Source organism: Symphalangus syndactylus, chromosome 4, assembly GCF_028878055.3.
Source record: "Symphalangus syndactylus isolate Jambi chromosome 4, NHGRI_mSymSyn1-v2.1_pri, whole genome shotgun sequence".
NCBI classification, from domain to species: domain Eukaryota; kingdom Metazoa; phylum Chordata; class Mammalia; order Primates; family Hylobatidae; genus Symphalangus; species Symphalangus syndactylus.
Window position 1 is genome coordinate 76,264,329 of NC_072426.2, and position 17,430 is coordinate 76,281,758.

At 43.1% G+C, this 17,430-nt stretch overlaps 2 protein-coding genes across 21 annotated transcripts in view; one reads left to right on the forward strand and one right to left on the reverse strand.

The window, feature by feature from the left end:
• CUL2 (cullin 2) overlaps positions 1-12,208 on the reverse strand; it is a 126,367-nt gene extending 114,159 nt beyond the window's left edge. The window contains exons 1-2 of one of the 6 annotated variants that reach the window (XM_063638020.1): positions 12,092-12,208; positions 7,120-7,273 (exon numbers count right to left, since the gene is read on the reverse strand). The gene's annotated coding sequence lies outside the window, so the exon portion shown is untranslated. Of the gene's footprint in view, positions 1-7,119; positions 7,274-12,054 lie in introns of all 6 variants that reach the window. The other 5 variants (XM_063638019.1, XM_063638017.1, XM_063638023.1 and 2 more) reach the window with 5 other exon arrangements.
• A 218-nt stretch (positions 12,209-12,426) lies between these two features.
• Positions 12,427-17,430, forward strand: part of CREM (cAMP responsive element modulator) — a 91,647-nt gene continuing 86,643 nt past the window's right edge. For 10 of the 15 annotated variants that reach the window (XM_055275129.2, XM_055275128.2, XM_055275130.2 and 7 more), the window contains exon 1: positions 12,437-12,665. The gene's annotated coding sequence lies outside the window, so the exon portion shown is untranslated. Of the gene's footprint in view, positions 12,666-17,430 lie in introns of all 15 variants that reach the window. The other 5 variants (XM_055275137.2, XM_055275140.2, XM_055275147.2 and 2 more) reach the window with 5 other exon arrangements.

Consider the following 17,430-nt stretch of genomic DNA (forward strand, 5'->3'; position numbering starts at 1 on the left):
TGCAAGGTCTGAAATTAAAAAATACATTGGATGGAATTTAAAGAAGATCAGATGCTGCAGAAGAAAACATCAATGAATTTGACGACACTGATATAGAAACGATCTAAAATGGAGCACAAAGAGGCTGGGCGCAGTGGCTCAAGCCTGTAATCCCAGCACTTTGGGAGGCCGAGGTGGGCAGATCACCTGAGGTCAGAAGTTCGAGACCAGCCTGGCCAATATGGCAAAACCCCATCTCTACTAAAAATACAAAAATTAGCTGGGTGTGATGATGTGCACCTTTAATCCCAGCTACTCGGGAGGCTGAGGCAGGAGAATCGCTTGAACCCAGGAGGCAGGAGATTCTCTTGAACCCAGGAAGCAGAGGTTGCAGTGAGCCGAGGTCATGCTACTGCATGCCAGCCTGGGCAACAGAGCAAGATTCTGTCTAAAAAATAAAATAAAATGGAGCACAAAGATAAAACAAGGCCAGGTGCAGTGGCTCACACCTGTAATCCCAGCACTTTGGGAGGCGGAGGCGGGCGGATCGCGAGGTTAGGAATTCAAGACCGGCCTGGCAAACATAGTGAAACCCCATCTCTACTAAAACACAAAAATTTAGCCAGGCATGCTGGTGGGTGCCTGTAATCCCAGCTACTCGGGAGGCTGAGGCAGGAAAATCACTTGAACCTGGGAGGCGGAGGTTGCAGTGAGCTGAGATCGCGCCACTACACTCTAGGCTGGGTGACAGAGCAATACTCCATCTCAAAAGAAAATATTAACAAGGGAGATAAATTAATTAATCTAAACGTTGGTTCTGGTTGGGTGTGGTGGCTCACACCTGTAATCTCAGCACTTTGGGAGGCCAAGGCATGAGGATCACTTGAGCCCAGGAGTTTGAGACCTGCCTGGGCAACATAGTGACACTCCTGTCACTACAAAAAAATACAAAAATTAGCTGGGTGTCCCACACACTTGTAGTTCTGGCTACTAGGGGGACTGAGGCAGAAGGATGGGTTGAACCTGGGAGGTTGAGGCTGTAGTGAGCCGAGATTGCGCCACTGCACTCCAGCCTGCATGACAGAGTGAGACCTGGTCTCAAAAAATATAATCAAATAATAAATAAATGTTGATTCTTTGAAGAGAGCAATAAAATGGATAAAAACTGAAACAGGGAAAGAGAAACGATAAAAATTACCAAGATTTGGCTTGAAAGATGATATCACTACAGATCTGATAGACATTAAAGGATAAAAAAAATATTATGGGCTGGGCACAGTGGTTCACGCCTGTAATCCCAGCACTTTGGGAGGCTGAGGTGGGCAGATAACCTGAGGTCAGGAGTTTGAGACTAGGCTGGCCAACATGGTGAAACTCCGTCTCTACTAAAAATACAAAAATTAGCCAGGTGTGGTGGCAGGCGCCTGTAATCCCAGCTACTCTGGAGGCTGAGGCACAAGAATTCCTTGAACCTGGGAGGTGGAGGTTGTGTAGTAAGCTGAGATCACACCACTGCACTCCAGCCTGGGCTACGGAGCCAGACTCCATCTCAAAAAAAAAAATTATGAACAATTTTATGACAATAAATTTGACAATGGAGACAAAATAGAGAAATTCTCTGAAAGGCATAAACTACAAAACTTACTCTTTTTGAGTAAGAAATAGATAAGCTGAAAAGATCTGTATCTATTGTTTCTCTCTGATGATGTTTAATTTCACAGTAATGTACCCAGCTGTGGCTTTTTTTTGTGATCTCGTTTAACCCTCTTTGAATCCTCTCAATCTGAAATTTTCCTTATTTATTATGTAAGAATATGACTTTTGGGGGATTTAAAAAGCAGTATGTCAAATATTTAGTAAATGTCCAGTACTCAGTAAATATGAGATGCTCTGGCTCGGCATGGTGGCTCAAGCCTGTAATCCCAGCACTTTGGGAGGCCAAGGCAGGCAGATAACAAGGCAAGAGATTGAGACTATCCTGGTGAAACCCCATCTCTACCAAAAATACAAAAAATTAGCTGGGCGTGGTGGCGAACACCTGTAGTTCCAGCTACTCGGGAGGCTGAGGTTGGAGAATCGCTTAAACCTGGGAGGTAGAGGTTGCAGTGAGTCGAGATTGCGCCACTGCACTCCAGCCTGGGCGACAGAGCGAGACTCCATCTCAAAAAAAAAAAAGAAAAAAGGTTAGCCAGGGCTGATTTCCAGCTTGTTTTGGATGTAAACATCCAGAAGAGACATTTCTCCCACCCTTACAATAAGAAAAAAGGGTAAACTTCCTTCAAATTACCAAGTATTTTTGAACTTATCAAAGAGTTGAGTTCCCAGAACAAAAAACTGGTCCAAAATCTAAGAAGCAACAGATGCCTGCAGGAAGAGAAGGGCGCTAGCTTAATTGGGACAGACACAACCAGATACTGGTATAAGTTTAGCTAGAAGAATTGCGGAATTCATGAAGGCTGGTGTGGACTGGCAGAGCACTCAACTCTGCTGTTCAGGCTGGAGTGCAGTGGTATGATCTTGGCTCACTGCAGCCTCTGTCTCACAGGCTCAATCCTCCCACCTCAGCTCTCGAGTATTGACTATAGATGAGTGCCACCATGCCTGGCATTTTATTTTTTGTAGAGACGAGGTCTCACTATGTTTCCCAGTCAGGTCTTGAACTCCTGGGCTCAAGCAATTCTCCTGCCTCAGCCTCACAAAGTGTTGGAATGACAGGCGTGAGTCACTGCAACTGGCTTTTTTTTTTTTTTAAACTGCTCTAAAAGGCAACTATCAAAAGCAAAAATAGCACAAGTATTGTATGTTTACAGCATTTGTAAAAGTGAAATGTATGGCAACATTGGCACAATGAATGGAAGAGTTGGGAATATACTGTTTTAAAGTCCTCCTGCTACATGTGAAGCGGTCTTTACTGGAGGAGGTTCCTATTATGTGGAACCTATCTGAGTGGACCATTCCATGAAAGTTGTAGGCATGGAAGAATAAAAGTGTTACAGAAATATGTGACCTTGAATTCTAAAATTACACTGCATTACATGTATTTTTATAACAAGTATACTCTTATGCTTTAAAAAGCTGTCTTTGTTTTCTTAATAGACTTGATTTTTTTCAGAAAAATCACAGCAAAATCGAGCAGAAAGTACACAGTTCCTATCATCCCCTCCCCCATATATGCACAGCCTCCCTATCAACATCCTGTACCAGCATGTTCTATTTGTTAGAACTGATGAACCTACATTGACACATCATAATCATCCAAAGTGCATACAATAGGCTTCATTTTCGGTGATGTACATTCAACGGATTTTGACAAATGTGTAACAGCATGCATCCACCATTATAGTATCATGCAGAATAGTTTCACTGCCCTAAAAATCCTGTGCACTCCCCTTGGGCATTCTAAATTTTCATTCCTCTGAAGCTAGAAATCCCAAAGTTAGAGTTGGCCTTTTTCATTCTAAAGTATGTCTTCAATTCTGGGAAATTCTCAGCAATAATTCTTTCACGTTCTTTTTTTTCCCCTGCTGGAATTTCTAGTAGAAAAATATTTATGCTTCTATCTTCCACATTTCTTAACTCTCCTTTCATGCTTTCCATTTCTTAGTTCCTTCCTTGCTCTAATCTTCTGGTTTATGAGTGAACTGTCCAGCTATATTCAACGAATCCATTGAGTTATTTCATTAATATTTGTCAACATCCAATTCACAAATGCTTGTTTGTGCTTTGTGTTTCCAACATTCTCCCTTCTTTCTCTGAAGCTCTATTAAGCTTATTTTCAATTCTTATTGTCTGATCCATTCACTTGACTTTCTCTGATATAGCTAGTTCTACGTATCGTTTTAGTAGTTCTCATGGTCCTCAGATGTTTCATGATTTTCCCTCTGTGCTCATACTTATTCCTTGGGACAATCAGCTGCCTGGGCTATCATGTCTGATGGAGGGAGAGAGAGAAAAGCCTCAATGTTGGTTTGTGCTGCTCCGCAAGAGTTTAGGACTTAGGAAAAAGGTATATCTCATGTCAAAGTGCTTCCAGGATAATGATCCAGTTAAAGCATTCCCTGTTTTCCCATTTCAGGCATGTCCAGATCACTTCACAATTCCTCTACTCCAGCCACTGCTACTGTTGGAGAGGTAAAGGTAAAGAATAGGGGGACAATAGGGTCCCCAGGCATAGGCTGGCCAATCCACACTGACACACCACACTTCCAAATGTCTTGGCTGGTTCTTTTTTTCTGACCTACTCCTTAAAAGTTGATGTTTTCCAATGCTCCTTGTGTGTTCCTTTTATCTAACATTGGATGGAGTCTCTCTGGCTCACATTTTCTTCACCTACACATAGCAGGTGAACAAATAACATTCAAAGTTTGTTAAATTGTGTAATTGGGAAATTCAAGGGACATTTTCAACCACATTCTCAGTCTTGGAGGAGGTAAGGCTCAGTTTCAGCTTTAAAGTACCTGTTTTTATTGGTTCAGTTATTTTATCTTAAAAAGGAGGTAAATACTAAACAAAGTTAGAAAAAGAATTCTAAAGGTCCAACTCTCTATTTCTGTGGATCTCCATTTGCACTGTGGAGTTGCTTGAGCCATATAATTTTACCACGTTTAGTCTCTGGTGGATGTCAGTTGATATTAAGTGGGTTATGGACTAATTTTTAGCTCTCTGTGAAAATCAACACACCCAGATTTTAACACAAATATTTTGGTATTCATATATCTAGGCATACTATAATTTTTAGGGAGGTTTTAAAATTAATTTTATTTATTTATTTATTTATTTATTTATTTATTTATAGAGACAGGGTCTCACTCTGTTATCCAGGTTACAGTCCAGTGGTACAAACTCCTAGACCCAAGGAATCCTCCTGCCTCAGCCTTCCGCCTAGCTGGGACTACAGGCATGCTACCACGTCTGGCTCATTTTTCTTTTTTTTTGGTAAAGATAGGATTTCACTATGTTGCCCAGGCTGATCTCGAACTCCTGACTTCAAGCAGTCATCCCACTTCGGCCTCCTACCTCAACTTGTGTTGAGATTGTAGGCACAGACCACCTTGCCCAGCCCAGGGAGGTTATTTTTCCTTAGACTATATTGCTCTCCTAAGCCAGTCTGAGGTTACTCCTTTGGCTCCACACATTAATATTTATTTTTTATTCTTACCTTTTCAGAACATGGCAAAAAAACCTTTGGCCCCAATTTCTTTGCACAGCCTAGTATCCAGAAAGAGAGAAAACTGATCATCTATGGGGACTGCATGTATTATCAAGCTATGGTATTCAGATTTATTTTATCATCTAAACGATCATTTCCAAATTTTGTATACTAAAAACTCAGATATAGAAGTCCCTGAGTGAATCTGTATACAGAAAGGCTTAGACACAAATACCAAATTAATTGTCATGCCAGGCTGGGCACAGTGGCTCATGCTTATCATTTCAGCTACTGAGGAGGCTGAGTTGGAGGATCGCTTGAGCCTGGGAGGTGGAGGTTGCAGTAAACTGAGACTGCACCACTGCACTCCAGCCTGGGTGACAGAGGGAGACCTTTCTCAATAAATAAATGACATAAAATATAAATTGTAATACCTGGGTGTTGGGATGGCTGGGTTTTCTAGTTTCTTTTTTTTTTTTTTTTTTTTTTTTGAGACGGAGTCTCGCTCTTTCACCCAGGCTGGAGTGCAGTGGCGCGATCTCGGCTCACTGCCGGCTCTGCCCCCTGGGGTTCACGCCATTCTCCTGCCTCAGCCTCCCGCGTAGCTGGGACTACAGGCGCCTGCCACCTCGCCCGGCTAATTTTTTGTATTTTTAGTAGAGACGGGGTTTCACCGTGTTAGCCAGGATGGTCTCGATCTCCTGACCTTGTGATCCGCCCACCTCGGCCTCCCAAAGTGCTGGGATTACAGGCGTGAGCCACCGCGCCCGGCGGGTTTTCTAGTTTCTATTATAAAAAGGTTACATTTTATTTGAAGAAAACAAAGTATCCACATGATGGCACTATAACCTACAAAATAAGAGGTTGTCAATTTATGAAGACCAAGAACTTGGTAAATTCTACTTAGAGTACTTACTACTCTAAAATGCTGAAAAGAAATTGCCTAAAGAATGTGCTGAAAAATGGCTGGGCTCATGCCTGTGAATCTCAGCAATTTGAAAGGCCAAGGCAGGCAGATCGCTTGAGCCCAGGAGTTTGAGGCCAGCCTGGGTGACATGGTGGAAACTCCCTCTACGAAAAATACAAAAATTAGCTTGGCATGGTGATGCGCACCCATAGTCTCAGCTACTCGGGAGGCTGTAGTGGGAGGACTGCTTGAGCCCAGGAGGTTGAGGCTGCAGCGAACCAAGATCATGCCACTGCAATCCAGCCTGGGCCATAGAGTAAGAGATCCTGTCTCAAAAAAACAACAAAAAAAAGAATGCTGAAAAATAAGGCATTTTATATACAAGGTAATATGGATATAATTCCCTTATGTTTTACAGAGACTTACTGGCTAATCCTTCATATCCCTTTCCAAGTTCATTTTTCCATGATTTATTTAATAACAGTATCTTAGTCCTAATGTGAGCACATGACCATGTTGGGAGCTACTTAATGCATTCCCCATAATGTCATGTCTTCCTATAGGCGATTCTAGGGGGCAATTCAGGAGCTATTAGAGAAACAGTGTTAAATAAGACAGATGCCATCCATGGAGTTTATATTCTGGCCGGAAGATAGGCTTTATTTATTTTTTTTTTTGGGATGGAGTCTCACTCACTCTGTCGCCCAGGCTGGAGTGCTGTGGTGTGATCTCAGCTCATTGCAACTGCCGCCTCACAGGCTCAATTGATTCTCCTGCCTCAGCCTCCCAAGTAGCAGGGACTATAGGCACACCACCACGCCCAGCTGATTTTTTGTATTTTTAGTAGAGACGGGGTTTCGCCATGTTGGCCAGGCTGTATGATACGCACTGTATTAAAACCTTTATGTTATTAGCTAATGTATTCTTCTTCACAAACACTTTATGCAGTACGAGGATCCCTGTTCTACAGCTAAAGAAAACTAGGCTGAGAGAGGGGCTAAGGCCACAGAACAAAAATGTGACATGGAGCCCTTTTCCAGTATGAAATATATTGACAATAACAATCTTCCTCTTTTCCTCATACCTTTCTTCTCCCTTAATGAGGCATGGTGGCACATGTCTGTAGTTCCAGCTACTTGGCCAGCTGAGGTGGGAGGATTGCTTGCGCCCGGGAGGTCGAGGCTGCAGTGAACCATGATCGCACTACTGTACTCCAGCCTAGGTGACAGAGTAAGACCCTGTCTCAAAAAAACACAAATAAATAAAAATTAGCTTAGTTTAACGACTGCAATCTTATAGTTTTAAATAATTCAGTAGCCTGGGTTTTTATTATAATATCCTTTAGCGATAGTTCTAAGTAGTTTCCTGAGTACAGAGCACATCAGATTTAGAGGTTTAAGTTTACCAAACTTAAAAACCAAAAGCACGTTAAACACACATACAAAATAGTATTTCCCATGTTGGAACACAGAACTGTTAACTCTCTAATAGAATGAAACATTTTTTGCCAAATGGCAAATCAAAGACATCATAAATCAAGCACATATTACACTAACTTGTTTTTACCTTTCTCAAATATTTAAATTGGGCACACTATCTTTGTAAGTCTCAAATCCTAAAGTTTGAATAGAAAGGGCCTGCATAGAAATGCTTTTAAGGTGAATCGATTTTCTAGTTTTTCTCTGTATTAAATTAGTAAAATAAACAAAATAGGATAGTCATTTGAAAAATGCTAAATCTCGAGATCTGTGGTCTAGTGGAGAGAGTACAGGGTTAAAAGTCACAAGTTCAGGGTTCTAGTCCTAATATTACTGTCTACTAGCCAAAGAATGTTTTGAAACCTCTCAGCCTCTACTTTCTAATTTATAAAACAAAGGGGTTTATTTTGACTTCTAAGTTCTCAGATTTCACACAAGTCAACAAATAAACTTGGCCAAGTCATAAAATAATAATTATAGCTTACGTTTATTTAATGCTTATTTTGTGCCAGGCACAATGTTCTATATACTTTATATGCATTAATTTAATTCATGTAACTTGTGAGGCAAGTAGTAATAATATCCTTATTTTATTTTATTTATTTATTTTTTTGAGATAGAGTCTTGCTCCATTACCCAGGCTGGAGTGCAGTGGCACAATCTTGGCTCACTGCTACCTCCACCCCCTGGGTTCAAGTGGTTCTCATGCCTCGGGCTCCTAAGTAGCTGGGATTACAAGCATACGCCACCATGCCCAGCTAATTTTTGTATTTTTAGTAAAGATGGGGTTTTGCCATATTGGCCAGGCTGTTTGTTCTCAAACTCCCCACCTCAAGTGATCTGCTCACCTCAGCCTCCCAATGTGCTAGAATTATAGGCGTGGGCCACTGTGCCTGGCCAATATCCCCATTTTAGAGAACCCATCTATATATATAAAAAAAACAATTAGCCAGGCGTGGTGGTGCACACCTGTAGTCCTAGCTACTCAGGAGGCTGAAGTGGGAGGATTGCTTGAGCCTGGGAGGTCAAGACTGCAGTGAGCTGTGACGGCACCGCTGCACTCCACCCAGGGTGACAGAGTGAGATCCTAGCTACAAACAAGCAAAACATACAAAAAACAAAACAAAACAAAACAAAGGACTTCATGCCAAACTTAGTTGCATTCTGTTAGCTAATGACATCTCACTGGTGTTTTTGCTTCAATTAAAATGTCATTTTTTAAAAAATATGTAAAGCATTCTTGCAGTACACAATTCAAGAGGCTACCAAAGATAATTCAGTCTCCTTTCACTTCTGTTCCTTAAGTTTCAGTCCCTCCTAGTCTACTGTAGATTTTCTAAGAGAAAGCACATCACCAGAGCTGTATCTAAGGAAAATGAATCAGACAGAAATACTTAGGACGAACTATACTGGAAGTACCAGATGGGTAATAGTGGGATTAAAAAAAAGGGATGGGTGCAAGTTTCTACAGGCAAAAGCAACAGGACTTAGCATTTAGCACAGGGCCTGGAACATAGCAGGCACTTCAAAATATTTTCTATGTGGCTCCTGAATGACATGAGTAGAAGAATGACCAAAATGATTTCCAGGTGTAAAGGCAAGATGACAAGGAGCTGAAAAGTGCCATTAACATTGCTAAAACAACAACAAAAAAATCAAGATTCAGGTATGAAAGGGGAAGAAGACAAGACATGTAGTTTTGAACCTATGAGTTGGAAATGCTTATGGGCCATGTAAGTGAGAACTGCCAGGTGTTTGGAAATGTGATCTGGTGCTAATGAATGAAGTTGGAAGCTTTGGGTATAAATTTTAGAATTATCCTTCAAAAAAAATGGGTATGATTAGATAACTACGGAAAATACTGTTTGAGGACAGTATAGAAGATGATGTCCAAGGACAGAAAATTAGTAACTGTCTACATTAGGGAGACAAAGATGAGTGAAACCGTAAGAGCCAAGTATCATGAAAATTCAGGAGGGAGACTATATTAAGAAGGTGGCAGGCTTATGCCTGTAATCCCAACACTTTGGGAAGCCGAGGTGGGAGGATTGCTTTAGACCAGGAATTTGAAGCTGAATGAGCTATGATTGCACCACTGCACTCTAACCTGGGTGACAGAGCGAGACTCTGCCTCTAAGTAAATACATTAAAAAAAGAAGGCAGCAGTCATTGGTAGTATCTGATGAGGAAAATAGGTCAAGTAGAATGAAAAATGAGAAAAAGTGGTCAGATTTAGTAATCAGAAAGGCGACAGATTTAGTAATCATTGCAAGTGCAATGGCTCATGCCTATAATCCCAGCACTTTCAGAGGCCAAGGTGGAAGGACTGCTTAAGCCCAGGAGTTCCAGACTAGCCTGGACAAGAGACTCCATGTCTACATATAAAAATAAAAATTAAATTAAAAAAAAAAGAGAGGGAAGAGGGCAAAAATTTGGCAGGAAATAACAAACAAGTGGGTGGTGAGGAAGTGAATACAGCCCATGCCTTGCCTTCTTCTCTTGAGAAATCTGAAGGTGAGGGGATGGCAAGGGACGGAACAGTAAGCAAATGGGCAAAAAATGAAATGTAAATGTGCAACCTGGAATTGGCAACTCTGTGGCCTTCCTTATAGGGCTAGCAGTGCCAACAGTTTTCAAGAAGCAAGATACTAACACATTTGTAGGGAAAGAAGGAGCCAAGAGGACGAAAAAGGCTGCAGGTATGATTCTTGGTAATTGAGCAAGATCTGATATGGGAAAGAAATGACATCTAACTTACAGCTGGATTTGGAGAGGAAAAAGAGGCGCTCCTCCCGACCCAGAAAGGGAGGGAAAGTTTAAGATATTTTGAAGTGAGGAGGGAGGATAAGGGTGTGACTGACAGCCTGTATTTTCGCAGAAAAGTAGGTGACCTAGTTGTGCCTCCCCAACACAGAATTAACTATCACCTAGGTGAGGAGCCCCAAAAGCTAGACACTGGACTAACATAAACATGAGTAGGTTTTCAAGTATTTATCTTATGGCAGATATTTTTTAAAATCTATAATAATCCTAACAGGTAGGTACTATTTTTCTTCCCATTTAAAAATCTTATGCTTCCCTTAAGAGGATATGACACTTGCCCACAGCTAACAAGCATACATTTAAACCCAGATCCAACTGCATGGTTTTTAAGTCTATTACATCTTACAGCAAGGGTATAGCAGAGGCCATGAACTGATGGGCTTACAAGTATGTGTATCTCACCTCCAGTATTGATCTTTGTAAAAAAACAGATGAACAAAAAAATATGGTTTGTGCTTTCTGGACTTTATAATTAAGACTACCTACATATGGGAGTAAAATACTGGCAAGAAAGGAAACAGTAGAGCAAATACTTTGCAAATAAGAAATTGCCATTCCTTTGGTTCTTTTTGATTCATATGAACTTCTGTTACAGAGACAATTGTTGCGGATACATTCCCTTTGACCTATGAAAATTAGATTTGAACAAAGGTTCAGATTGGATTTAGATTAGGTCCTGCTCAGTGAAAATTATGAAAACACTCTGACACTACAGTAACTGATATGAAAGAATACAATAAATCCTCACTTAACATTGTCAATAGCGTCTTAGAAACTGGTTTTCAGTGAAACAACGTACAATGAAACCGATTTTTGTTGTCATCAACATTATAACGAAATGAAGACAACATTGAAATTATTTTTGTGGACCTGCTGTAAGTTGTTTGGCTTAAAGCCATGATTTCTAAGACCCTATCGTTAAGTGAGGACCTACTGTACTCTATAACCATGCTGCTATTCTTTATTCCTGATATCCCATTACTTTTTTTTTTTTGAGATGGAGCCTCACTCTGCACTCACCCAGGCTGGAGTGCAGTGGAACGATCTCAGCTCACTGCAGCCTTGACCTCCCAGGTTCAAGCGATTCTTCTGCCTCAGCCTCCCAACTAGCTGGGATTACAGGCGTCTGCCACCACTCCTGGCTAATTTTTGTATTTTTAGTAGAGATGGGGTTTCACCATGTTGGCCAGGCTGCTCCTGACCTCAGGTGATCTGCCCATGTCTGCCTCCCAAAATGCTGGGATTACAGGCTTGAGCCCCCGGCCGGCCTTTCTAATCTTAAAAAAAAAAAAGAGAGAGATGGGGTCTCACTGTGTTCCCTAGGCTGGTCTCCTGGGCTCAAGCGATCCTCCCACCTTGGCCTCCCGTGTTGGGATTACAGGCCCGAGCCAGCGAGCCCGGCATGCGGAGCATTTCCAGTGAAATACTGGGATAAACTGCCATAAATGACCCTAAGAAGCAGGTGAATTGTCTCAAGAGCTCAAGCTTCTTTTGGAGAAGGACTCAACCAGCTGTGACTGGCTGTGAAGACGGAGGAAAAGGGCCACTAGTCAAAGTATGTAGACAGCTTTTAGAAGTCAGAAGAAGCAAGCCTGCAGTCCCAGCTACTCAGGAGGCTGAGGCGGGAGGATCGCTTGAGCCTGGGGAGATAGAGGTTGCAGAGAGCCGAGATCACGTCACTGCAGTCCAGCCTGGACAGAGGTGAGACGCTCACGGACCTTGGCTTGGGGTTGGCGGCTTTAGGAAGAAACCGACCTCGAGCCCCTGAGGACCTGAAGACAGCCGTTACTCTGACCGACAAGTCATTGGATTTCTGGCTCACGCGCGGCGCTGCGCGGGCAGCTTCCGCTTTCCAGCCTTGCCCCCGCCCCTACCTTCCGCCCCACCTCCAGGCTAGTTCCTCCTCTTGGCCCCGCCCCCTGACCTTTCTTCTCCCCACCCCCTGGGCCCCGCCCCCTGACCCGCACCTTCCCGCCGCCCCTCCCCGGTTCCATTTCATTGTTGGATTGTGGCGCCTCACTCCTGTTGGCGGCCGGCAGGGGGCGGAGTTCGAGCCTGAATTTTTTTCCTCCGGGCGTCCCCCGGAGGCCGTCCCGGCGTGGGGGAGCGGAGGGGAGGGCGGGGCGGGAGGACGCAGTTCGGTCGGCTGCAGCGCTACTTTTGGTCCGGGGTCGGCAGGGAGGCCGCGGCCACCGCATCAGAGCTGACGTGGGACTACGTGGGGCCGCTGCCGGCTCCGGGTTGCTGAGCGGCGGTCGGGCTCGCCGTCTCCACCTCCTCGCGTCCGTAATCAGTGACGAGGTCCGCTACGTAAATCCCTTTGCGGCGGGTAAGTGGTGCGCCGGCTCCGGCCCCGAGACCCAGCAGCCGGCAACGCGGCGCTGGAGGCGGAGATGGAGGCAGGAGGCGGAGCGGAGCCGGGGGCGGTGGAGCAGCGGAGGCCGAGCGGAGCCGTGGGCGGCGGGCCGGGACCCCGGGGCCGGGCCGAGGACTGGCTGGACAGCCGCGAGTTCACCTGACGCGGCCCCTCGCTCGGCGCCTCCGAGGCCGGCGCCTCCGAGGCCGCCGTCTCGCCGCCTCACGTCCGCTTCGTCCGCTCAGCTGCCCCGGGACCCGCCTGCCCCCTCGCGAACTTGGGACGAGTTGGAAAATCCGCCCTCAGCCCTGCGGCTCAGGGGAGCGGTTTAACTCGGAAAAGGAAAAGGAATCCAGAAGTAAGGACCTCGGATTTCAGTGCCCATAGCGCCTCTACCCCACTTTACGAGTGCATTTTAGACGAAAGCGGACGCAGCCCGTTTTCCCCAAAACCTGGGCCGGAGGGCCTGGCAGCTGAGTCATTCGGTCCCGGGCGCGGGCAGTCTCAGGAGTGGGAAGGGTAGAGCCGCGACCGCTCGGAAGGCGCATTTTCCCTTCTGCCTGAGTCTTGCCTTTTTAGGGCCATCTGGTAAGGTTTCCAGAGCCTGTTGAATTTGGGGCATAAACACATTATTAAACATACCTTTTTTTTTTTTTTTTTTTGAGACAGAGTCTTGCTGTTACCCAGGCTGGAATGCAGCGGCATGATCTCGGCTCACTGCAGCCTCTGCCTCCTGGGTTCAAGCGATTCTCTTGCCTCAGCCTCCCGAGTAGCTGGGATTACAGGCATACGCCAACACGCCTGCTAATTTTTGTATTTTTAGTAGACATGGGGTTTTACCATGTTGGTCAGGCTGGTCTCGAACTCCTGACCTTCCACCCACCTCGGCCTCCCAAAGTGCTGGGATTACAGGCGTGAGCCACCGCGCCTGACCTCAGCATGCTTCTTGATCCTGTTGCGTTTTATTTGTATATCAGATACCTGAGTTTGAAATCACTTAGGGGTTTCCTGCATGCTGCTCAGTGAAGCAGCTCTGAGTTTGTAATCACGTTTTAAGAAATTGTGACTTACAGGGCCAGTCTCAAAGTGTCACTGAAACTGAAAGAGCCCCTTTAACACTGTGGCTTACGTACGTGACTCAGTTTTCTTTCTACTTAATTTGCCGGGCGGATGAGAGTGTACCTTTCCCTTGAAACGAAAACCTAGATTGAACAGTGAGAGGTCCGCTATGAACATTGTATCAGATTACATTAATCAACCACGCTGTTTTGTTTTGTTTTGTTTTTTGCTTTGGGCGCCACGTTTTTTTCCTAGTCTTTTTTTTTTTGATAGGGAGTCTCGCTCTGTCGCCCAGGCTGGAGTGCAGTGGCCCGCTCTCAGCTCACTGCAAGCTCCGCCTCCTGGGATCGCGCCATTCTCCTGCCTCAGCCTCCTGAGTAGCGGGGACTACGGGTGCCCGCCACCACACCCGGCTAATTTTTTGTAGTTTTAGTAGAAGCGGGGTTTCACCGTGTTAGCCAGGATGGTCTCGATCTTCTGACCTCGTGATCTGCCTGCCTCAGCCTCCCAAAGTGCTGGGATTACAGGCATGAGCCACCGCGCCCGGCCGTTTTTTCCTAGTCTTGATTCTCTTTTTGTATAACAAACTTTCCCTTCCTAAGTCATAGTAGTCTTAAAGTCTTTCAATCTAAAGTAATTTTTTTCCCAAAGGAAGGCAAATCGCACACAGTATGTTTTGGCCAATAAATGCTAAGTATTAAAACTGATGTTTAAAGAACTATGTATTGATCCCAACACAACTTTAACAAATATATTAAAATGGTTTTGATCCTGAATGAGTAAACACTTAAAGCATTGTCAGTATTCACACAACTTTGGCGAATCTGTAAATAGATGAATATAACACATACTTTCCCAGTGAGTTGGTGATGGATATGGAATCATTTTGGTGAGTGTGAAGTTGTAATTACGGTGATGTTTTGTGTACATATTTTGGTGACAGTATATGAATAAATTTTTATTGAATGTGTAAACAGAGGGCATTTTTATCTTTAGTGTTTTTGTTTTTGCATTGTCCCCGAAAGTTAATGAAATTTACTTCTTTCTGAATTTTAAACTCTGGAATCCATGGTTAATAGGCTGTATTCCGTTTTCCTACTCAGGTGAGTCACTGCCTAATCAAAATACAAAATCTTGCTTAGGGTTATGACCATTTCATGAAAAGTAGGGAAGAGTTTTGAATTATTAACATATATGAGGAATCCTGACTGAATCTTTACCAATATAGACATGTAGTTCTTATCCTTTTTCTCCCAAGTTGTATTCCCTGCAAATTAAGTATTGGGCCAGAAGATTGAGCTAGGTTTATTGTTGAAGTGGGTATTCCTACTGAAAAGCTCTCAAATGTCCTGTTCCTTTTAGATAGACTTCTTAAAATAAAACTGAACAGTGCAAACACTTAATAGCTGAACCATTGAGAGATGTTATTTTTTAGAGCAGTTTTAGAACCATTGATATTTTTATATTTCCTTATCAACATTGGTAAGGAAATAAGCCTGAAATATTGAATTTTATTGTTTCTGCTTAAGTAAACTGATGGATTCCATATGTAAAAGTCAGCTTTGAAAATAATTATTATTGTACATTGAATATAGTTTTTTTTTTTTTTTTTTTTTTTGAGACGGAGTCTCGCTCTATCACCCAGGCTGGAGTGCAGTGGCGCGATCTCGGCTCACTGCAAGCTCCGCCTCCCGGGTTCACGCCATTCTCCTGCCTCAGCCTCTCCGAGTAGCTGGGACTACAGGCGCCCGCCACCACGCCCGGCTAATTTTTTTTTGTATTTTTAGTACAGACGGGGTTTCACTGTGGTCTCGATCTCCTGACCTCGTGATCCGCCCGCCTCGGCCTCCCAAAGTGCTGGGATTACAAGCGTGAGCCACCGCGCCCGGCCTTGAATATAGTTTTGATATTATCAACACAGGAACTTAAAAACCCATTTTAGGCCGGGCGTGGTGGCTCACGCCTGTAATCCCAGCATTTTGGGAGGCTGAGGCAGGCGGATCACCTGAGGTCCGGAGTTCAAGACCAGCCTTAACCAACAATGGAGAAACCCCGTCTCTACTAAAAATACAAAATTAGCCGGGCATGGTGGCCCATGCCTGTAATTCCGGCTACTTGGGAAGCTGAGACTGGAGAATCGCTTGAACCCAGGAGGCAGAGGGTGCAGTGAGCCAAGATCAAGCCATTGCACCCCAGCCTGCGCAACAAGAGCCGAACTCCGTCTCAAAAAAAACAAAAAAAAACATTTTAGGAAAAATGTATCTCATTACACAATAGATAGAAATGAACATTTTAAATAATTATGTTAATAATCTGCTTTTAGACAATACATTTTAAATACCTTTTGCAATGGGAACTCCACAATACTGTGCTGTTCTTAAGAATAAATGCTTTTACTCATATGTTTTCATCTTCTGATACTGTATATCCAGTAGAGAATAAGCAAGAACAAAGAAGAAAACCTAAGGATATCATTAGTGGAAATTTTTCTTGATACTGCATATGGAAATGCCTTAAGTCTTGCACTGAAAAATGATGTTTTGGTCAATGATGGACCACATATATGTCCCATAAGATTATAATGGAGCTGAAGAATTCCTGTTACCTAGTGATGTCCTAGCTGTCCTAATGTCAGAGGGCAGAGTATTACCTTTTTTCTATGTTTAGGTATGTTTAGACACAAATACATTCCACTGTGTTCTAATCGCCTGCAGTATATAGTACAGTAACATGCTGTACAAGTTTTGTAGCCTAGGAGCAACAGGCTATCCCATTTGGCATAGGTGTGTAGTCGGTTGCGCCATCTAGGTTTGTTTAAGAGCAGTTTGCAACGTTCGCAGAATGAAGTTGCCTAATATTTCTAAGAACGTATCCCCATTATTAAGTGAAGCATAACTGTAATTCAGTTATAGCAAGGTTTACAAAGTAAAATGATATCTATTTGCACATTTCATGACAGGCCTTCCTAGGAGTGATAGAGGAAATTACTGGCAACGTGTGTGTGAAGTAGTTTTTATAAGTAGAGGAAATGCATAGGCTATAAAACTATGTGGTAGTTTTGCTTAAAGACTGCTTAAATAACTATCTCATTGGTCAGGAAGGATGCTTACCTCTAAGAAAACCTTACTAGCAACTCATCCTCTTGTCAGACTTTTTGAAGCCTCTCAGATCTCCACAAATGAGAAACATCTTTGTGCATGTTTTCTAAACAGTAGTATAACCAGGCCATTTAAATGTCATGATACTAATAAAATCCTGTGAACATTTAAGAGTGGAGCTAATGTGATGCTAATATTTCCCTGAGAATTTCACAAAATAAACTCAGTGTCTTTAAAGTTATCTTAGTAAAGGTTTTTTTTTTGTATTTTTTTAAACATAGCAGACTTAAATCATCCAGCTTAGAATAGCAAAATAGCAGATAGTTTTTATATTCTTAATCTCAATTTTTTTGATAGCACAAAAATGATTTTTTTATTGATAGCACAAAAAATGATTTTTTTTTTGGTTAGAAATGTTTTTAACTGGAATTTATATCCTAGCACTGATTATGGTGAAAGTATCCACTTTGGAATTATGACAACTATATCACACATAAAGACCCACGTTACTGAATATGGGTGCTTGGAATGTTTTTACTCTTAAAATTTCTGGAGGAGTAAAATAGGCATGTTTCTGCACT